The following is a 23,672-nucleotide window of genomic DNA, read 5'->3' as shown; positions in this document are numbered from 1 at the left end:
ATCTGTATATGGTACAGCAAGAATCAAAAAAAGTGCAAATTTTAATTTTTTAAGTATGTGTATTTTAAACTGATCATTTAGATGTAGTGTGGATGACACAGTGTAGTGGTATCCATAGCCCCAACTCCTACACTCAACCACACACACTTCCAGTACATGTGTGAGGGCCACGTCAAAGCACCTTTTTTCACTACCTAACGGAAATAATAAAAATGTCTGTCTGGAAATTAAGGCTTTTAAAACGTACCTTTCCTACTGTCCATGGCACCGATCTTGTCTATCATAAAGAGATTGGACTGCTGAAGCATCCTCTGCATCTAACACTTCCGGCTGTGAATCCATCTGCTGGCTCCAATGTCACTGCTGTGTCCTGTAGTGACCTAGGCGCCAAAAGATAAGACAACTTAGTGCAGAGGGGGCCAGGTATCTGAACCTTTCTGGAAGTGTTGGATGCAGATGCTTCAACAGCCCAATCTCATCAAAACAACCGAGGTTAGTGGTTTGGGCAGCAGAACAATGAGACATTAAAATGTCCCTCATTTCCATGCAGCATTATTTAAAATGTTTAGTTAGTTGGTAACAGAGTAGCTTTAGGCTTTCTTGTTTTAAAAGCTGTGAGATTCACAGAAGCCTGGAATGAAAAGTCAGTTGGTTAACTGAAGCCCTCAAGTGTTTTTAAAAAACTTTGGATGCACAAACTTGTGAAAAGTCTGATCAGTTATGGTTAATCAAACTTGTAAAAATATTTGTGAACCGTTCAGAATTGAACTGGGAGTCCCACTGAAGTCAACGAGACACCAGGCTTGCTTCAAAAAAGTGTGAATTACAAGCCAGAAAATGATTGCAAAATTATGCAGAATGGTTTGAGGAAGTGCCTGAAAGCCATGCCTGATGAGACGATGTGGCAAAAAAGATAAGCCGCTTTTTAAAAAAATATCAACAATACTAGACTACTGATAGAACGGTGAGACCCGGTAGCACTGACAGTCAAGCTAAGGATCTTTAGGCAATAGCAGTACCAGATATATGGGAGAAACAGTGTTGGCCCATTTCTCCAAGAAAGCTTTTGGGACTTTCAACTGCCAAAATATTCTAATATGATTTAAATTTCAGGATCACCTCTTTACCAAGAACTGGAGTTACTTCCGTTCTGCCCATGCTCTGGATTTGAATCTGGGTGACAGGGAAAAAATACTCTGGTGTTTATGAAGAACAGTTTGGTACTGCACATTCTTAATAGCCATTCTATAAATGAAACAGGCATCTATGTGATCCATTCTTTTTCACCTAACATGTTAAAAAAATAGTGCTAGCAACTGATTTGTGTAACTCTCATATTAACATCTTTCAGAATTAATGAGGAATATTATGCCTCCCAAGTTTCTTAAAATAACCCCTTGCAGCACAAACTATGTAGACAGAGGACACAGCACTACCATGCTTCCAGCTATGTGGATCACAAATAATGAATACAAAAAAAAATGAGTGGTCAAACAAGCTTTTGCCTTTTTTAGCAACATTCTTTTCTTCATATTTTACAATAACAAATGCAATAGTTCAGAGACCGCACGGAAGGTTTCCTGTAGTATAACACTTTTGATATTTAAATAGTGCATTTTTTTAGTGGACCATACAATAGAATAAAGAGATAGACAAAAGAAAGGAGGGGCAGAAGGATTTGATACCAATAGGGATGCAGTTCCTCTAAAAGCGATACATTTGGGAGCTAAGGAATAAAGAGATAACATGTAATTGTAGCAGTGGAAAGATCACTCAATATGAGAAAGTAGAAAAAGACTAGTTTCACAGTTATTGTGCAGGATGTACTGAAAGAATCACTGTATTACTATATTTATAGACTTTACTGATATGGCCTTTGGCAGAGGATCTCCCTTATGCAACAATATTATCAACACGGTTTGACAAAATAAATGACTGGTACTGATACAGACGTTTAAGCTGTAAATGGAACACACATTCCACAGACAGTCCCTTCCTTTAGGCATTCAATCACAGGAATAGTGCAGTGTGAGGGAGTCAGGTCATCCGATCTCTCCTGATACCTCCCCTATATCTGTCTCACACACTCACTGTTTGGGTTACTAGTTGTAGTATTGAAAAGGCTCTGCCCTCGCATGACCTCCATGTCTTTTTAGTGATTTGTTTTGTAAAATAAACGGATCATTTACAGAAAAAATATATATTTTCTCAGTTATGGAAAATAATTTTGATGGCTTAACTGCTTCTTTTGTGTGTGAGGTGTGGGGTTGGTTATTTAAAAAAATAATGAATCTTTTAAGATTTTTTCTGGTCAATCAATCTTAAAAGCATGCATATTTATGTGAGCACCAGACATCTCAAGCACTTACCTGTTATAATGGTATCCTATCATCCAAAAAAGGGCCAAGCTATACAATATACACTCTATTGTCATCCTATATTCTTTTTGATCCTGTATGGCTGATGTATAGGCAATGAGGAATAACAGAAATCTAAAGTGTTATGTGGTGTCATTCATTTAGAATAGCACCCTTAGAAACACCTACAATAGTGGGCAACACATCCACAGGCTTTGTAGTGAGCTGTACAGAATTACAACTCCTCTGATAGATAAAACAGGTCACATACTGCATATAGCTGCTTACCTGGAGTTCAGCTTTAATCATAAATGCCATAAATATCTAAAATATTAAAACTCCAGTAAAAAATGAAATAAATAAACTGGCGAACTCCTAGCCAACCGAGTCAGAGCTTAAAGGAGAACTATGGGGGTTAGGGCTTTTCCCCATAGTCCTCCTTAGGGTAACGGGAGGACACAAACTAGCGTCCTCCCGTCACCCTAAGTTCAGTATACCGCGAGCTACAGACAATTATGTCTGGATCCGCCCAGCTGTGTGAGTGACAGCTGGCTCTGCCTATCTAGAGGCAGAGCCAGCTGTACCCGCCCCCTCCCCCGTCCGTTCCGCCAGTCAGCGCTGTAGGATCGGAGCAAGGAGGGGGGAATCCAGTCCCTCGCCTGTCACAGCAGAGAGCCGTGACAGGATCGAGAAGTGAGCCGGTATGTGTTCACTCACTTCCCGATCTACTGAGCCGACCTGTGACAGTCTCATTGTCACAGGTCGGCTAGAACTATGAGGGGGGTGGCAGTAAGCATCTAGTGAGCCTCCTCCCCCCTCCTGAACCATACAGGTCAACATGCCCTTAACATTGGGAGGGTAACCTGCAGGGGGGAGCAACAAAGCAAGGCACCTTGTCCTCATGTTGATGCGATCAAAGGCCTCATCCCACGTTCTCAGCTTGGGGGATGTGGGGGTCTGTGGGGAGGGCTTAACATCTGACAGGCCGCTTTAGAATAAAGGAGCCCTCAGATATCTGGCCCTCCTTCCTACATGAATGAGTAAGTGGTAAATAATTAACAAAATAAATAAATTAATAAATACAAATACAAACACCATATAAAAAGTCCTTTAATTGAAAAATGTAAAATGCCCCTGATGTAAATCCAAAGTCACTCACATAATCAAGCAACTAAGATCCATTGGCCATGAAGAGAGATGCCCCAATGATCCACCATAACCACAATGCTGTCGTGTTGCTAATCCCCTTGCAAATGACAGCTCCCATTGGCTGCTGAATGTCAACAAACTAGCTGCGGATGCTCTGTGATGCAATTGACAAAATGTGTTCCAGCCCATTATTGCATAACTTGGGATGCTTACTGGCTTATTTACAATTTTATACAAATAGGTGGGAAGCATCAACTGGAGGTTCGGCTGAGTGAATTGGCAAATATACCCCACTGTGAACAGGCTGTGTTTGGGTTGTGCTTATGGTTCACCCGAGCCCGAAGCTAATCCCTATGCTGCACCATTTAATGGGTATCTAATTATAAGAAGCACTCTAAAGGTTAGAGCAAGTGACCAGAACCAAATCCCTGTTCCACCAACACCACAGAGCTAAATCAGCTAACAAAAGAAATAACTCATTTTGGCACAAAACCTCAAGCCAGATAGAGTGAATGACTAAATTGTCATGCCTATATGTGTCAGTGGGGTTCTCTTTTTCACAGACCATACTCCATGTAAAATGGTAAAGCGAAGGTGCCTCAAATACGTTATTAAACGGGCATCAGCTAGTGACCTGGGATTGATGCTACAAATGGTCGGTAGTTGTAAATAGACCTCAAGTGCGAATGCCAAACAAAGCTGCAGTTTACCCCACCAACCAATCTGCAGATGGCCCATTTCCTTCTGATTGTCTGAAGCTTCCTCTCTCTACACTGGAACAGTAAACTCGTCAACAGATAAATGTCACTGCAGAAGATTACTACGTTTGTTGTGATGTTCCTGGAAAATAAGTCACTGATTGCTCCAGGGTATTGACAGGAGCATAGTCTTTCCCTAATTCCCTGCACATTCCATTGCATAACATTTTATCAAAACATTTTCCTTTATTTAAATGCATGGCAGGTATCCTCATTACATATGTTTAAAAATAGGTCCTGTAATTCTTAACAAGGTTAAACAATAGGCAAAGTGAAGATCATATATTAATAAATGCTTGACCTTGACAGCAGTACAGTATAGTATGACTGCATTCAGTGTTCCCTATCTAGAATATCACGGAATCCAAGACAGTGCTGACAGATGTATTGGGTTTTAACTTTCAAATACAAGAACAGAGGAAAAGCATTTCCTTACCTCCTGTTTCCTGAAATGCTTAAAAGACAACATTTGTGTTTTTCTTAGCTCCTTGAGGCTTCATTGGGACTTTTCTGAAAAAGTCATCACATTCTTGTTGTTTGCTCCACTTAGAGGCATGGATATTGCAGAACATCTTGTTTCAGTTTATCTTATTTGATGGGCAGAAAACAAAATATGTAGAGTATGATTGGTTTAGAAAGGTTATATCCAAAAGCTACAATCTATATAACTGCTCTAAGCCAATAATATGTAATGTAAATGGTTGCTTGAAGTTACTACACTTGGCTGAGTTTTATTGTTATTTGTGCTCTAATTCAATGGGCCTCAGAGGCAGGTTCTGGGTAACATTAAAATAATACAGCTGGATTTTTGCTTTGGTTTGATCCACTTTCCTTATGAGCTTATAATAAACCTTTACAAAATTCCACAAGTCAAAGTGAGCAATTATTATTAAAAAATGCAAAGGCAGAAATAGCATTTTAAATATCACTACATCCAGAGCTATAGACAGTAGAAATTATGTGCAATCTTAAATTAAGCTTTCCCCCGCCCCTGCTTCCTGAGCCTCCTTCCTGAGCCACCTATCAAATTTAGAAAGGGGCAGAAAGTGACCGAGCAAAGCTCTCTATGAATAAGTCTTGGTACAATCCTGGCCTATTCATGGCGATCTCCTTTAATCCAAAATGGACAATAATACAGAATAATCAGTTGACTCTGGCCACATGTCATAATGGAAAATACTGAGTATATCGAGCGCCATTGTACTTTAAAATGCATGCTTTTTAATATGCATTTTACATGTGTATTTCTATATATATATAGTGGTTTGTTTTTTTCAAAATTTTGGAAGCATTTTGTGTGTGCACTTTCCATTTAGGGGGTACTTTCTGCATAGACCGTAAGGTTTCGTAGGAATGTAAGGAGGTACCAAATGTTTTTTTTTTTAAAGTGTGTGGGGTTCCCCCTCAAAGTCATATTAGACCCTTAAGGTCTGGTAGGAATATTAAGGAGGGACCCCATGTACAAAAAAAAACAAAAAAAAGTGTGTGGGGTCCACCCTTAAAGTCATACGGAGGCGCCCTTAGGGTCTTGTAGGAATTTTGAGAAAGCCCACCCCCAAAAATGGGGGAAAAAAGTGGGGTCCCCCCTAAAATTCCATACCAGACCCTTGATCCGAGCATAGGCCTGGCAGGGCCAGAAAGGGGGGGACGAGTGAGCGCCCCCCCCTCCCTCCCATACCAGGCCACATGCCCTCGGCACTGGGAGGGTGCTTTTCCGGGGTCGCCCCTGGAAAAACACCTTGTCCCTGTGCGGATGGGGACAAGGGCCTTTTCCCCCAAAAGCTCCGGGGTGTTGGTTGTGGGGGTGCGGGCAGGGGGCTTATTGACATCAGGGTACCCCTTACCCCCTACTTGTACCCCTACCCATTCACTTAAGGGTTAAATAAAATTGAAATTAAAAAACACAACAAAGTCCTCTATTGTAAAAAAAAAAAAAAAAATGGATCCATCGACGTAATACAGGGTCAATCACGACGTCCAGCATTGTCCACGACGACGACTCGACGAAATAAAGAATAAAACAATATAAATAAATTGAAATTTTTTTTAAAACGACGACCGCCGTCCCGTTCACTCGCGACAAACGCCCACGGCATAATGGCATTTTGACAGATAGTGGGAAAGCATAAACTATTGGGCGGAGCTAGCGGTGGCCCCTAGCTCCACCCAACTATGTACAGTTTCACGTCATCTGACAGGTGAGCCATGATTGGGCAAAGTCATCATGACTTTGCCCAATCATGGCTCTTACAGCAGGGATGTCCAAACTCCAGCCCTCCAGCTGTGGTGAAACTACAAATCCCATGAAGCATCTCTCTCCGGGAGTCATGCCTGTGAGAATATAGCAAAGCCTCATGGGATTCGTAGTTCCACCACAGCTGGAGGGCCGCAGTTTTGAAATCCCTGTCTTACAGAGTACTGAGCCTTGATTGGGCAAAGTCTTGCATCTGACCTGTGGTCAGGTGCAAGCCTTTAGCCAATTATGGCTTCACAAGGCGCATTGCCTTGTGGGGCTTTCAGGGGCCCTTATGGTTCGTGTGTTCGGTGAACACACAAACTAGCGATGTTCGAGTTGAACTCACGTTCGACTTGAACATCCAGCCCAACCCTAATGTCAACCCCTCTCTCACATGAAAGTGTGACAATTAGATCCAAGACTCGACAACTGCATCATGGGAGGAGGTCACATGCTTTCCCATAGGGTATTTTGCTATGAGATAGCTGGGTATACTTGGACAGTGTACAGAGCTTATCCAAGCAGCTCTGTAGCATGTGACACCTGTGACTGGTCACTACTACTATCGGAGGTAGGAGAGGAAATAGTAGTAGTCATGAATGGGAAATATAGGAGTCATCAGCAGCAATGTTGGTAGTTTTTTTAACCCTTTTACCCCCCTCCTCTACTACACATATGATCTCTATCCTGTCTCTCATTACAACCTACACATTAACCCTTTCATCTCCATCCTTCCGCTGTATGTGACCTGTACATTAACCGCTTCGCCTCCTGAGCTCTCTGTGTATAACCTGATGTGCTGTATCTAGAACACCATTACCTAGCTTCTTGTTTTAACCCCCTCAATACCATCATGTTTCTTCATTTCCCCAAAACTGTGGAAAATTTCAGATTACCTTGTGGTGTCTACTTCCCAAAAATGGGTCATTTCGGGCGGTGTTTGTACTGTCCTTGGATTTATTTTACAGAGAACTATAGCAAAAAAAACTAAGAAAAACCTCCCAGACAACACAAGTTGTTAAAGAGATGCTGTTACTTTGCCCTGAATGGGACTCTTTCAGGCCCCATTCAGTTCTACGTGTTGAGGTATCATGCAGTAAACCACACATTGTACGGCACATTGCCACAGAGCGTGTTAACACGGGACAGCTTGTGTGGTGGGTTATCGTATAATTCATTTATAATGGCACCTTAAGAAATAACTACAGTAGTGGGCAACACACCCACCGGGCTTTACAAATCCTCTTCCAGATAAAGCAGGTAATGTAGCTGCTTACCTGAAGATCTGTTTAACCAAATCAAAGGTTGTGGAGTCATGGAAGGGAGTAAAAACATATTTCCATAGTTTTTAATTGGTGAGATATTATCCCTTCTATGGACATGTTGCACAGCCTCTGTAAACTAAACAATACATTCAGCCTCATAATATATGTTTAATTAAAAATACAATTTTTTTTTACAAATCAGTCTCGTGGCATGTTTGTGTTTAAACAAGCATAAGCTTTCATAACACTTTATTGGTGGCTTCCCATTAATAATAATGTTTACCCTTTTACCCCTTAGTATGCCAACTGTGAAAATGTTCATGTTAATGTAAGGAGCATGATTGCAATAATAATAATAACACATTAAGAACACTGAGTAATGGAAAGGAAAGACCTTCTGTAAATAAAAGCCAGGTTTGTATATAACTAATGGCTTGATGTATTTTACATCTTCTGCTTGACTGGAATGAGAGATGATCTATATTCTGCATTAACATTGCCAAAAATGTATGCATTATGTAACTGTGCAAGAATATGCTACTGAATTTATGGGGAAAATATAGACACACAAAGCGTTAATTAGGGTACGTCAGTAAATGAACACCTCTGGATATATTTGTGTGAACTCCTGAGCTGAACTGGAGCTTAGAAGAAGCCCTGGTATATAGCATAGGCTTGTATAGTATATAACTGTGCAAGAATATGCTACTGAATTTATGGGGAAAATATAGACACACAAAGCTTTAATTAGGGTAAGTCAGTAAATTAACACCTCTGGGTATATTTGTGTGAACTCCTGAGCTGAACTGGAGCTTAGAAGAAGCCCTGGTATATAGTATAGGCATTCATTCATTAGATAGATTACTGAGAATTTTTCTATATTAAACAAAAAGTGCAGATTGAGGCTTAGCAGCTCACAGGTGATAATATTAGCCCTCAAGTAATACCAGAGACAGCTTTTCTTCTGGCAGATTCTGGAGGGGCCAGAAAACTAGTCTGTTCCTGATTGGTGTTCCTTATTGCTATTTTTGCCATCAGCACTTACACACATCTATGGTATATTTCTATGCCCACTGTAAAAAGAAGAGGCAGGTCTGGCTGGTGCAATGTTGCAGATATGCACAACAGCACTGCTAAACTATGGCAGCTCTCACTTTCAACAAAGTTAGCGCTTTAGGATAGTATCTTTCAACATGGCAGATCTTTTCCATGTAGTCTTTCTCCAGGGCTGCCTACCACCACATGTCAGTCTCTTTCCACATGGCAGGCTCTCTCTAGTGCAGTCTCTCTTTGTTAGTATTAGTCTTTCTCTACATGCCAGTCATTTTTCATGGCTGTTCACTTGGAAGTATCTCAGAAATGCCCATTCCCTCACTGCATGTTTTCCAAGGGAATCTCACTTTTTATTACTTTCTTTGGTTCAGCCTGTCTCTAGAGGTGTCTCCCACTAAAACAATCTCTCTTTAGGGCTGTCACTCTCTAGGAGAGAGCCTCTCCATATGGCAGTCTTTCTCCAGACACCTGAACCCTAGTTGAAAAATGTATGGAAATCGGTAAGATGAAGTACACCATAAGAAGAGTACTCCTCATTAGCATCCTTTGTGAGTTTATTTGCAATGTTTATTATATTGATTCTCTACTAACACCATATTTACCCAGCATGATAAAAGCAAAAAATACTCTTCAAAATATACAATAGATATAAATGTTATAAAATTGTACATCCATAATACAAGACTGTGTTCTGTGTAAATAAGTATTTTAAAATAAATTAATGAAAACATTTCCATACAAATATATGAGCAAACATAACCAATAAAGTTATGCACATCTATAGAAACTCAAGCTCATAATATTCCATTTATATGATACTAACAGTTTAAAATACCTGGAACTAGTTAGCAGGTTGGGGGTAAGAGGGGGAATTATTTGTTCGCTTTCATGTGAGTATTTCTTTGTGTTGATGGCTCGCTTTTTACATCTGAGTAAAAGTGTTGACAACAGTGAGAACGAAAGCGAGATATCAGCGAGATCTCCTTTTAATCTCTATAACCTGAATGGGAGCTTAAAGCACTGGGGTCTGCTGAGATCCTGTACTAACTAAAACTAGGCTTGCAATTTCAGTTATCTCAAGAAGGGGTATCGGTGTCAATAACATTGCTCTGTCTAATATAACAAAGATGTGTTCATTATACTGAGAGAGTAAAACATTTTCCCAAACTCTCTGGCTTACTTATTATGATAGGTAAAAGTGCAATAGCTATGTGCACAGTATAGTATCCCGTGGCAAGCAGAGTGTGCCCTTTTCCTTATTTGTGCAGAGTAAACTGAATGTAGATTGTTTGCTGTCCACTGCTGCACTTTGGATTCAGCCAGTTTGCACTTCTCTATTAAAAGACATAAAGGACACCTGCATTCACCTGTATTTACCACACCTGCCCACTATAGCATCCTATTGGTCACTGAGACCACCCATCCTGTTAACATACGATCAGGGAGCTGCAGTAGGCAGTATGTCCTTAGGGTCTAAACAATTCTTTTCCATCACCTTGAGCCAGTGTATGTAAATACTGGAGGACAAGGTTTGGGTAAGTACTGTATATCTACCTGGATTTGGTTGCCAAACAGTTTTGAAAATCTTCCTCAAAACTTGCAACCTTAGAGGTGAACCTTATTGAAGTCTATAGGTGCAAATCTTTCTATTCAGTTCTGGCTATTTGGGGGGGTGGGGGTGGGGGGATAAGCAAGTTGTTGTTAAACAATAGTCATGGGAAGCTGAGCAATGCCATTGAGCACATGTACCAATGCCACAAAAAATTATAATAAAAAAGTATTTCTTCCACACCTGACTGTCAGCTCTACCTAACAGCTCCAACACCCACTATATAGCTGCTGTGAGCCAACCCTTTTATGGAAACACAGCTGGGTTATCCATCCCTTCAAATTATTGGCTCTTGTGACTCTTGTGACCCTGGTGCTTACCAGGGCAAAGGCTATGCACTACATTCCATTTTATTAACAACAGTGTTACTTTGAGCAGAAGCAAATATACATATTTTATGATTACCCTTTCTATATTACCCATTTTGCAAAAAAGGGTGACCATAGCATACAGGTTTTTATAGTTGTGCCACAGAGCATTGTAATATTCATTATTTTCAGTAACATGATTATTTTCCACTCCCATTGGCTTTCAATGCTTCAAATAGCTATCATCATGGCAAATAACAATCTCTTTAGGTGAATGAAGTAAGACAATTGGAAGCACATCAAGCAAAAAACTGTAGGCAGAAGAGGATGCAGGATAATGTTCAGAAGAGGCACAGAACTGCATGGTGTTCAATGCCATTCAGTGTTTCCCCTTTCGCTTTGGTAGGTTCACTGAACCACTCTGAAGTGTAGCCCTGTGAGCAAAAGTCCCTTCCGGTAGTATATATTTATCTTTGTTTTTGACAAAAAAAATATCAGTATTCAAGAAGATATATAAAAATGTTTGTTATAATTTTTTCCTTTAACTCTATTCACACGTCTTCCAGAGTCTACTCAGCAGCATGCTAAAACATCCTGTTATTTACAATTGACACATCACTCAGGAGCAGTGACTCACGGGGATTGATATATTAAAGACTGTTTTATGATGTATATACTAAGCTGTTCTCTTTGCAAGGTGATTTGCAGTTAGCAGAGGAAGTTTCCCTTAGGGGTCTATTCAGTAAGCTGCCGTAGGCAGCTGAGTGACTAACTGACCCAAAGCGAAGTGAGCCGAACGCTGTTCGGCTATTCACTTCAGGCTGGTATGGCTGATTCCAGCCATATATCGGCTGAAATCAGCCGTACATCCGGTGGCTTTGTACGGCTTTGGGTCGGCCGAACATGCTCAGCATGTTCGGCCAACCCGAAGTGCAGAAGGAGTTCGACCCAGCCGATCCAACATCTGGATCAGCTAAGCCCAACCTCCGGCAGGCTACTCGCTGCTGTTCGGCCTATTCTCATAGATGCCGAACAGCAGTGAGTGAATAGCCCAATGCCACTGAGCGTCATTCGGCTCGGCTTAAAAAAGTAGTAAAAAATAAAATAGAAAATGATTGGGCGGAGCTAGCAGTGACAGCTAGCTCCGCCCAACTGTTTTCTATTGGCTGGGCGGTTCTGCTGCCGTCAGAATAAAAATAAAATAAAAAAATCACCATAGGAACGCATAGCTAGATTCCTATTGGCTATTGCAAATGTAAATAGCCAATTGGAATCTAGCTATGTATTCCTATGGTGATTTTTGTATTTTTTATTCTGACGGCAGCCAACGGCTCCGATGTCAGAAGAAAAAAAAAAAAAGAAGGAAAAACGAGCAGGGAAAGGTAGTAAACCTTCTGCTCGATCGAGCAGAGTGAACCTTTCTAGGAGAAAGTGTTTCTCTCCCGGGCGGCCGTATTAGAGCGTCCGGGAGAGTAAGGGCAGATGGCGTTCCTGGTTACCAGGTAGCCAGGAACGCAATCTGTCATTAGACACTGAGAACACGGAGAGGCCGCTCTCAGTGTGTAATGACAGCGTCCCTGGTTAGCTGCTAACCAGGGACGCTGATCTCTCTGAAAGTGGCCGGAGCAAGCCGTGAGATGATGGCTGGCTCCGCCCAGCTGTCAGAAGCAGGCTGTCTGCCGGCCAATGGGCCAGCTTCAGCTTTCACCACGGCTCAGTCGGGCCGAGGCATATGCCTTCGGCTCGACTGAGCCGTTCGGCCAACTTCGGGAGCTGTATGGTTATAGTGAATAGCCCGTACAGCAGCCCTTCGGTTCTCCTGAACAGAAGGGGTCCTGGAGCCGAAGCTAGCCGAAGGATCAGCTGAAGCTACGGCTAGATCCTTTGTCAGCTTAGTGAATAGACCCCTTAGTTTCATGAATGTAGTGAAATTTTACTTTGCAAAGAATATCCAATCAGATGTAAGGAAACTAAGAAATAAAAAGAAACAGTAATTTTGCTTGCACATGATGAGGGTGATTAAAATCAACAGTCATCTCCTCATTCACTAAACTAAAGGCAAACTTCCCCTGCAAAGTGAGCAACCTATTGCTTTAAGTAAATCAACCTAAATATCTTTATCAAATGGTCCAGTCCAAAGTTTCGATCAGACAAAGCTAACAGCAAGGCAGGCTTCTACTGCTATGCCCATGGGGCTGTAGGAATCCTTTGCCATGTATTAAATGTTAATTATTAAAACAAAGGCCTGTATTTAGCATCTCCTTCTCCTTAGCACCTTATAGTTGTCAGCGGTGGTAGTGGTGGGGTGGCAAATATACTGTTGGCTCCCCTGAATCCCGGTAAATTTAAAGCAAAAATAAATAAATACATTTGGGTGTACTATTTTACTATTGCTCATCAGCAACTTTTAAAAATGCGATAATGTTGTTAATTGAATATTGAGATACAAACAGCTATATCATTGAAATGGGTATTTTATTTACTCATGTATTTAGCATTCACACTGGTCCCTTCCCAAAGGAGCCCACAGTCCAATCTTCCAACCACATATTTGGCCTAAGGCAATCAACTGATGTGTATGGACTGAAGGAATAAAATGTACAAAAGCACAGATAAAACATCCCAACCTGGTGCAGACAGTGTCCTCCATGGGAATCAAAGCCAGGCCACATTACTGCAAAGCCACAGTGCTTACTGCTTATCCACCATGCTACCCACAGCAATGTTTTTGTTCGGACAGGAGTTCTTCTGCAATAAAATGACATACTGTTCCTTGCAAACGTTCCTGGAGAATACAGAATATGTTTGATCCATTCTTAAACTAATACATCTTACCTTGCACTGTTAAACATTACATTTTCTTCTAAATGCTTTAAACTTCCAACCTTCTTTTCTCCAACATTCCATAAATCTATCAACATCTCCATGAAGTATTTTATCACGTTCCTCCGGCCTTCCCACCTTTTCACATCAGAACATGACAGATTCTATAACGTACTGCACAATCTCTGCCTTTAACTTTATTTAAACCTTTGATGTACAGAGAGGCTTTTATGCTCCCAAGTCCTGCACTACCATTTTTCCTCTACATATTTTAGTTCTCTTTAGAAGAGTGTATATATTTATAAAGTTTATACAGAACGGATAGTTTATAGTAATGTATTCTGTGAGATGCTGTAAAGGTAAAGGTAAAGCACAACCTCATGCGTCTGACAAACTTGGTGTTAAAGAACAGAGCAGCAAACTACATTTTGTGAATAGTATTTATTTCCTCTCCTGTTGAGTTGTGTTTCTACAGGCTCCTAATGCATATCCAAATCCAAGAACAAAAATGTATGTGGCAGATTACCAGTCCTTAGATGTGAGGACTGCATTAGGTTTCTTTTTCAAGTTGTTTTTTTTTGCTTTATTTTCCCTTAGTGATCTGGGTGGCCATTCTCACTCACTGTTCCGTATCAATGGAGAAGCAATTTTGTCATCTTAGGCTGCTATCCTGATTTGGACTACAAACACCTCCTACACTCCTTATCTCCTGCCAGTGACACATTTTCTTTCCTAGGGTCACCCTAAGACAGGAAGAGTGTTTTGACTACAGAACACCTCCCACTTTCCCATCTCACCATCAAGATAGGAAAGAGGTGTTCAGTAGCCCACAGTGAGAACAATGCTAACTCTCAGCCAAGGCAGAGAACGCTAGAAGTTAAAGCTCACAAGGGTTCTTGCAGGATTAACTGGTAGTCTGTGCTATATGGCTTAAAGCTCATTATAGTTTTCCTAAGTTAAAAGGATACATCACCTGAAGATTTCACTCACAAGACTCACACTGAGAAAGATAAACAGCTATTCTGAACTTTGATTTTTATATTAAACCAATTACACTATGAGAAGTCTTTTTTTCTCTTGCCTGGGTGATGCACACCTGATACATGCTGGTACGAGAACCTGGTGATTTGTCAGTGAGATATCCTTCTATATGGAGTTTGAAATATAGAAGGAAGCAAGTCTGATTCCAGAGGAGAGGAGATTATCAAGCGCTTTTTTACTTACCTTTATACAGATGGGTCATCTTTATGTGATAAGTTCCAGTCTAGTAGTCGGGGGCAATACACCTGGAGAATTGAGCGATACACATAAGTGGGTTTTTTTATTCTTCAGGATTGCACATAGGATAGCACCCAATAGGATAACAGATTAAACAGCCTAAAGATTACAGACTCACACTGAGACTGATTAACAGTAAACTCAAAAAATATGTTTCTTCCCTTTAAAATGAACTTGTCAGATATATCAATTTATCCAAACTACCAAAATTACCAAAACTGCCTGTAGGTAAGCTTGATCATCTGCTAGTTGACTTCTGTGTTCCTGGGCACCCCCTGTATCATCATAGGTGCACTCCATGCACAAGGCTCTGGCTATTGACTTGTGCTAATCTTTGCCTTTGCTATGTGCTATAATAGTCCATTATAGTTAATAGTCAATAGTCTAGAGCTTCAGGAGCCAGCCAGCCAGCTTTGCTGTTCTACAAAATGATTATATAGTATTCCTATTCATAATTAATAATAAATTAAAAACAATGGGGTTGATTTATAAAGGCGAATAGTCTGTTCAGTTTCCAAGGGAATTTTCACTTTGCACGGGAATTTTCACTTAGCTTTGTGAATGCAAAACTTTGCAAAGAATACCCCATCATGTGCCGGGAAAGTTTTTTTTTTTAAAAGCAGTATTTTTTCTTGCACATAGATGATGGAAGTTAGCAAAGCTTCACAATATTTACAAAGCTAAAGGAAATGTCCCTTTTCAAGATGAAAAATCCCTTGCAAAGTGAACAGCCCTTTTGCCTTTAGCAAATTACCCCCAATTAATCCACAGACTTATTGGAAACAGTTCACTTGCTGTATGGCTGATAGCCTAACACTGCATTGAGCCAATGAGCGCTCCCGAGGCAATCCTACAAATCTCTATATTTAATGCAACACAAATATGGAATAGCAAGCTTATCAAAAGGTAAAAGTCATATAAAAAATTAAGGAAACACTGCAAAAAAAATATTCCAAAATTTCTGTTCACTGAACGTTTACTATAAGTGCAAAGTTGTATTTACTATGGGCCTGAGTCTAAAATAGCATGATAGAAGTATTTTTCCTTTTTTTTTTGTTGTAGTTGACCACCTCTGGACACTTTGTGGATAAAAAAAATTGAATCATAACTATTATTTACTTGTGCTCGGGGCAGCACACTTTCTAAATACAGCCCTAGATAAGTCCACTTTAACATAACATATATAAGAAAGGACATGAAGCATTTATTTTCAGTATGAACCCTAGAAGTGTTTCACAGCAGGAAGTGCCGTGTGGGTGAATTCAGTAAAAGTCATGACATTTTGCGGGATATTTACCCCAAGGAACCTGAACAGAACATTAAAGAAATTTGAATCCATTCTTCTTTTCTTTTCCTTAAAATATATGAAAGTCAACACAGCAGCTTTAAGCAAGAATGTGCTGAGATTAAGACTGGGATGTTGCATGTCTTTTAAGATTGATTCTGCTGGCACCAACAGCGAAAAAGGGATTGATCTGTACAAGCATTTGCTGAAGTCATGCAGGTCTTATTTTCTTTTGTAGCTTGGTGAATTTCCTAAACTGGAGCTAAAGGATGTCTTTGTACGTTCAGGTTAAGAAAAGAGTGGATATGTCTCTGATAACTTTCCTTTCTGTTAAAGGGGAATTTATAGAATACATATGATGCATGTGGATCTGTGGGCATGTTTGTAGGTGTTTGTGTGTGCTCGTATGTCCATGTGCCCAGAAAGGGTTGCGCTCAGCCAAGAAATGCTTAGGAATAAGTGATTTTGTGAGGGCTTGTGGTTTTTACTCATCAGTATAGGAGACAATTACAGGTGCATTTATAAACTCACAGAGCCATTTATCCTTCGTAATTGCATATACATTTGTTCTGTGTCAATGAAGACAAAAATTCATGTTCTAAGCACATTTTCTTTTCAGATCAAATGTATTATCAGGAAAATACTGCATTATGGCCATTAGATAGCACTGATGAGCATAGGATTTAAATACTTTACAGGGTTATTCACTAAGCTGCCGACGGTAGCCGAGTGAATAACTGAGCCGAAGTGAACAGAGCCAACTGACAGTTGGCAATTCACTCCGGCTCAGTATGGCTGATTTCAGCCGTACATCGGCTGCCCTAAGTCAGCTGAACATGCTCTGCATGTTCGGCTAAGCCGAAGTGCAGCAGGGATTCAACTCAGCCGATCCAACATCTGAATCAGCTGAGCCAAAGCTCCTGCAGCTCACTCTCTGCCGTTCGCCACTATTCACATTGGGGACGAACGGCAGTATGTGAATAGCCAAATGCTGCCGAGCGGCATTCGGCTTGGCAATTCTGCTTGGTACCTCCGTGGTACCGAGCAGAATAGAAAATAGTGAAAATTGTAGAAAGAAAAAAAAGGTTAGAACATTTTTTAAAAATGTAAATAAATAGTGAAATTAAAAAGTAAATAAAGATATTTTTTAAAAGAAAAAAACAATTGGGCAGGGCTAGCAGTGACAGCTAGCTCTGCCCAACTGTTTCCTGTTGGCTGGCACCTGCTAGAGTCTTCTAGCAGGTCCCAGCCAATAAATAACTGGGCGAAGCCGGCCATGATGTTGATGTGGCTCTGGCCAGTTGTTATTGTCTAATGACAGATCAGCGTCCCCAAGTCATTTGGGGACACTGATCTGTCATTACAACTGGGCAGAGCCTTCGCCTTCGGCTCGGCTGAGCCATGCGGTCGCCTTCATCTGCTTTACGGCCTTTAGTGAATAGCCCGTACAGCAGCCCTTCTGTTTGACTGAAATGTAGGGCTCCAGCGGCCAAAGAGAGCCGAAGGATCAGCCAAAGCTATGGCTGGGTGCTTCGGCTCCTTCGTGAATAACCCCCTTAATTCCTAATCTCCTCAGCTCCCTCTAGTGACATTAATCACGTATCTCCTATGTTTCTCAGCTCCCTCTAGTGACATTAATCATGTATCTCCTATGTTTCTCAGCTCCCTCTAGTGACAATAAACACGTATCTCATATGCTCCTCAGCTCCCCCCAGTGACAATAAACATATATATCCTATGCTTCTCAGCTCCCTCTAATGACAATAAACATGTATCTCGTAAGCTTCTCAGCTCCCTCTAATGACAATAAACACGTATCTCCTATGCTCCTCAGCTCCCTCTAGTGACAATAAACATGTATCTCCTATGCTCCTCAGCTCCCTCTAGTGACAATAAACACGTATCTCCTATGCTCCTCAGCTCCCTCTAGTGACAATAAGCATGTATCTCCTATGCTCCTCAGCTCCCTCTAATGACAATAAACACGTATCTCCTATGCTCCTCAGCTCCCTCTAGTGACAATAAACATGTATCTCCTATGCTCCTCAGCTCCCTCTAGTGACAATAAACACGTATCTCCTATGCTCCTCAGCTCCCTCTAGTGACAATAAACATGTATCTCCTATGCTCCTCAGCTCCCTCTAGTGACAATAAACACGTATCTCCTATGCTCCTCAGCTCCCTCTAGTGACAATAAACATGTATCTCCTATGCTCCTCAGCTCCCTCTAGTGACAATAAACATGTATCTCCTATTCTCCTCAGCGCCCTCTAGTGACAATAAACACGTATCTCCTATGCTCCTCAGCTCCCTTTAGTGACAATAAACATGTATCTCCTATGCTCCTCAGCTCCCTTTAGTGGCCATAATGTGGTGTTCTCCTGATATTACATTTAACCTTGATGGAAAATATGCTAATAACATTAGTTTTTGCCTCCATTTGCACATAATTAATCTACATGCAATTTCCCAGGATGAATAACTCTGCAATTGTTTATAAATACACCCCTATGTGTCGAGCCACTATTTCCTAGGCAGGGCAGTATTTAAACTAAACTCCAGGGAGATAGTTAAATACACAATTTGAATACATTTATGTGGATTGTCTTACCTGCCTAAGGAATTGTCATTCTGTTAATTTAGTTGTGGGGGTTCCGGCACCACTACCAGACAACACAGCCAGGTCCTGGACTTATCAAAAGGGTAACCTGCAATAAAGCAACACAGACAGATGCAGAATCCACCCTAGCCTCTGATTAGAAAACAAAGTATTATAAGCACACTGATTGAATCATCACTCAGCTCCCTTCCTCTGTAGGCATGTTTATAGAAAGCAGTTAGCAGAGAACTGCACTCCTAACAGCAATTCTGACTGTCATTTTTTCAGATGCACATTCATATAACAAGTTTCACTCTGTCTCAGAGGTGATTCCTGGACGATGCTAGTTCATAGTTTTTGTTCATATATGCATACTATATTATTATATGAACCTGGATTAATTTATTATATATGTTGTCAATAAACTGAAGCTTTAAAGCTACATTTCAGGCAAGCAGCTAGCAAAACAAATTGGACCTCCATCTTGTATATGCTTTTGGTTTTTCTATTTCTGCATCTGGTTTTATCTGTCAAAGGATTTGTAATTGCGTGCAACCAGGCACCCCTGCCAGACAGCACAGTCAGTTCCTCAGCTGCAGTACCAGCACAGCATGTTCAAGAACATTGATAAACGCACACCACCAGGCTGCTGATTGACTATAGTGAAGAAAAAGTATCACACTGATGAGTTATCTCTCTTCTTATTCTACTCTTTCATGCTCTCAGGATGTTCACTGTATGCACATGTATACTGCAGCAGTACCTGGTTGGCTCATTAGTGCAACACTCTCCTAGTGTTGCTGCCCCTGTCTCTCCCAGTGTGTTAATGCCCCTGCCTCTCCCAATTCTATTGTACAGGAGATTGCAAGTGGCTAATCTAAAACCCGAATTAGGTGACATTTTTATATCTGCCTAGAGGAAAGGAGAATAACACTATGGGGGTTATTCACAGAAGAGTTGAAAGATGCAGCCATATCTTAGGTTGATCCTTCAGCTCGCTTTGGCTGCCGGAGCCCTTTGGTCGAACCGAAGGGCTGCTGTACAATAGCCCTTACAGCAGCCGAGCGGCTCAGCATTATCATTCAGCTCGGCGGAGCCGTAGTGAGAGGGGAAGCGCGGAGAAAGGTCGGCCGAAGGGCTGAACATTCTCCATGCAAATGACAGCTGGGTGGAGCCAGCCAGGAACTCATGGCTCGCTCCGCCCAGTTGTAACAACATATCAGTGTCCCCAAATGACCAGGGGAGGCTGATCTGTCATTAAACAAAAACAAGATGTCACAGCCGGCTCCGTCCAGTTGTTGTTTTTTGCCCGGGACCTGCTATAAGACTCTGGCAGGTCCCGGCCCATAGGAAACAGTTGGGTGGAGCTAGCAGTGATGCCACCCAATTGTTTATATTTTGCCGGCATCTGTCGGATTCTACATTATGCGGTGGGAGTTCATCGTGTGTCTTTTGTTTAAATTATTTTCTTTTTTTTTTAATGTTATTTTCTTAACTTTTTTAATTTTCCTATTTTTTTTTAATTTGTGTAACTAATTTTGAGACATTTTTATTCTTTTGTTTTGAGTTGGTTTTTTTAACTTTTTCATTGATTTTCTATGCTGCTGGGTACCACGGAGCAGAATAACCAAGCTGAATGCCGCCGAGCGCCATTCGGCTATTCACTCACTGCCGTTCGGCCCCTATGAGCATAGGGGAAAGCGGCAGCGAGTGAGCTGCCGGAGCTTTGGCTCAGCCGATCCAGATGTTGGATCGGCTGAGTCGAACTCCTTCTGCACTTTGGCTCAGCCTTCAGCGGCTTTGTGAGTAACCCCCTATATTTACAGTGAGTGCTTATTTTACCAAATTAAATAACTTTTATTATAACTTTCATGATATGTATATTTCATCAAACAATGCAGGCTGTATATGTCTGTACAACCCTCATATATACTATTGCCATACTATACTATTAGAATCTCAGTAAGTGGCAAGGGACCTGCATGCTATAAGTACAGAGGCTCCCACTGCTGGACAAGGTGAGTATGCAGCCGAAGAGGGATTAATTAGTGTTATAACTCACCTTAGGGGTTATGTTAGATTAGGTTAGTTTGGTGTTAGACATAGAGGTCAGCGTTTAAGGAGTTAAGTGTTAGGAAGGAGGTTAAGTGATAAGGACCTGCTTAAGGTAGATGGAGACCCTAACTGAATCACATCTAGACCTGTGTATCATAAACAATTGCCCTTTTTATATAAAGTATTTGTTATCTCTGTTTCCCCATCTATGCTTTACAGTTGTGTGGGCCCATTGGCATCTACTGCACTTGTGGATTGAGGTGCCATTCTAAATATGTCCCAACAACGGGAAGCACAGAGTGCCGTGTGTTTCCATGCATTGCCCGGCCACTGTACATGTAGATGTATAAGCTCTATCCATCTTGGTTTTGGGGTAGGAGGGATGTACTGTGCCAGTGTATACAGTATATGAATATGCTCTGTTGCATCTACTATAGCTTCCAGAACTCTAATATCCTACTGCTGAATGGGGTAAAGGTTCTATTTAACCCAATAAATGCCAGCTAATAAGTGATCAAATAACTATTTCCATGTATTCTTTCTTTACATCTTCTAACTGCCAAGTGGGATTTGTGATATATAGTGATGTCAGACCCTGCTTTTCAGTATATAACAATGTAAAAACAATTAAAAAATGTCTTTATTTCCAACCAGTTATCCTCAGTAAAGGTTCGCTTTATTTTAAGACAGGGAGGTGAAGAGTTCACATTGCTTTCAAGTTTTAAAAAAAAGTTTAAAAAAAGTTTCTGTGTTCACTTTTAGCATTTAGGTATGGAGCATGAATAAAGTGACAGCCCATCCAAACTTAAAGGAGATCAACATTCAAGAACAAAAATGTAATATATTGCAGGCCAGTCCCTTCATGTAGTGGCTGCATTTATTTTTACTTTATATCCTTTTTTCTTTTATCTTCACTTTCTAATGCTGAGAATAAAGCTGGCCATACTATCACGTACCTGACTGGAGACTCAGCTGAGAAGGGGGCTGCCCGTGCACCTCTTGTCCCACATCTCTGGAAGTAGTGACAGGGGAAGTAAAGACAGAGCGGAGCACAGGTGCCGATACTGGTGGCTGGCCGGTTCTCGAGGAGGCGCTTGAGTGCGTTGGACCAGCTGGTGAATCGGCAGGACTGAGATTTTGATCGGATTGGATTGTAGCTTACAAAAAAGAGATAACATTGTTTATTCTGTCCTCTGAGCTCACAGGAAGTGACAACGACACTACAATTCTTGCAAGACTAACAGGTATTTTCTGTACTTGCTAAAATGTCCTTTGCCTGAAAAACGGAAATGCAGCTACCATATCTGAGAACTGGTATATTAAATGTTTGACTTTGGATTTAGATGAACTTTAATGCAAGGATCCCTTTGACTGCCCACTATTTGTTTTATCACTTGTGGTGGTAATGAGATGATCTTTACCTTCTTTACCTTTCTTGCTCAACATTTTTTAAACTTTGAATTGATTGGCATTTGTGGTGGTGGTTAAAATCCCCGTCTGTGTCCATGTTAGGGAGATTCACAGGGTTATTCACAAACCTGCCGAAGGCAGCTGAGTAAATAACCAAGCCGAAGTGAAGTGAGCTGAACGAGGTTCGGCTATTCACTCTGGCTCAGTACGGCTGATTTCAGCTGTACATCAGCTGAAATCAGCTGTACATCGGCTCTGTACGTCTGCCTTCGGCTCACTCGCTGCTGTTCGCCCCTATTCTCATAGGGGCCGAACGGCAGTGAGTGAAAAGCCGAATGCCGCTGAGCCGCATTCGGCTCAGCTATTCTGCTCAGTACCTCTGTGGTACAGAGCAGAATAGCAAATAAGTCAAAAGAGTGAAAAAACAAAAAAGTTGAATTTTTTTTAAAAATGTGAACAAATACCAAAATTAAAAGAAAGATATTTAAAAAAATAAAGAAAAACAATTGCCTGGAGCTAGTGAAAGCTAGCTCCGCCCTACTGTTTCCTATTGGTCGACACCTGCTAGAGTCTTCTAGCAGTTCCTGGCCAATGGATAACAACTGGCGTCACGACCGGCTCTGCCCAGTTGTTATTGTTTAATGACAGATCAGTGTCCCCAGGTCATTTGGGGACGCTGCTCTGTCATTACAACTGGGTGTATGAGATCACGGCTGGCTCCACCCAGTTGTCATTTGCAGGGAGAACGGCCGGCCTTCAGCTGGCCATTCGCCCCGCTTCAGCTGTCACTTCACCTCAGTCGAGCCGAAGCATATGCCTTTGGCTCAGCTGAGCCACTCAATCACCATCAACTGCTATACGGGCTTTTGTGAATAGCCCGTATAGCAGCCAGGGCCGGACTCCTCACAGGTCCACCGATGCCAGGCCTCGGGGCGGCAGAGGGTGCAGGGGCGGCAGCGGGGGGTGAAAAAATCCAGACGTCCCGACTGGCGACCATTAATGGCCACAAGTCCCGACCAGCTTACAAGTGTTCACACCCCAGCGTCAGACAGACATCATGTCCTCTTCCAGCCACCCAGCTAGGATTCTCCCTTCACTGGTCACTGCTGCGGCCACCTCCAGGATGAGCTGACAGTGCCAAGAAGAATACTTGAATGAAAGTTATTTAATTCCTTGCTGGGTCTATCTGCATATATTTACAGTTATTGAATAAAAAACTGTGCACAAATACACTAGGTATGTCTTCAATAAAACAATAATATCCAAATCACAAGTAACCTGAAAAATATTGTTCAATTACAATGATTTACAATAATAAATAAGTTCATATTTTCATAATTGATTAGTTAGCCTATTATTATTTTTATTATTATTTTCGATTAATCAGATTTAAAAACATACTATGTAGGTGCACCCAAATTGTGTTTCCACTAGTATACGTGCGTTTGACCTCATTGCTATCACATGGCGAGGGGGGGGGGGGGCGT

The sequence above is a fragment of the Nanorana parkeri genome, unplaced genomic scaffold, assembly GCF_000935625.1.
Source record: "Nanorana parkeri isolate BGI_ZX_2015 unplaced genomic scaffold, ASM93562v1 scaffold57, whole genome shotgun sequence".
Classification (NCBI taxonomy): domain Eukaryota; kingdom Metazoa; phylum Chordata; class Amphibia; order Anura; family Dicroglossidae; genus Nanorana; species Nanorana parkeri.
Note: the sequence above shows the minus strand (reverse complement) of the source record.